Genomic DNA, 259 nt, shown 5'->3' with positions numbered 1-259 from the left:
GTGTGTATCTGGGTGTATGTGTGTGTCGATGCGTAGTGTTGGTTTTTATCTTCCTCTTCTTTCTTAAACTCTTTTCCCAAAATCGCATTCCCTCTCTCTCTATATGGGGCTCCGCCATCTATATTTTCGTATCTCAAATATCTTTTATATCGTTATCATTCTACGAATACTTCTTCACTACGTGTCTCCCGCACCGAACAGCCTCCCACCCAACTATATCAATCTAATTCTTCAAAAAATGTGCTGGTGCCTCGTCGTC

Source organism: Penaeus monodon, chromosome 15 (assembly GCF_015228065.2).
Source record: "Penaeus monodon isolate SGIC_2016 chromosome 15, NSTDA_Pmon_1, whole genome shotgun sequence".
NCBI classification, from domain to species: Eukaryota; Metazoa; Arthropoda; class Malacostraca; order Decapoda; family Penaeidae; genus Penaeus; species Penaeus monodon.
Note: the sequence above shows the minus strand (reverse complement) of the source record.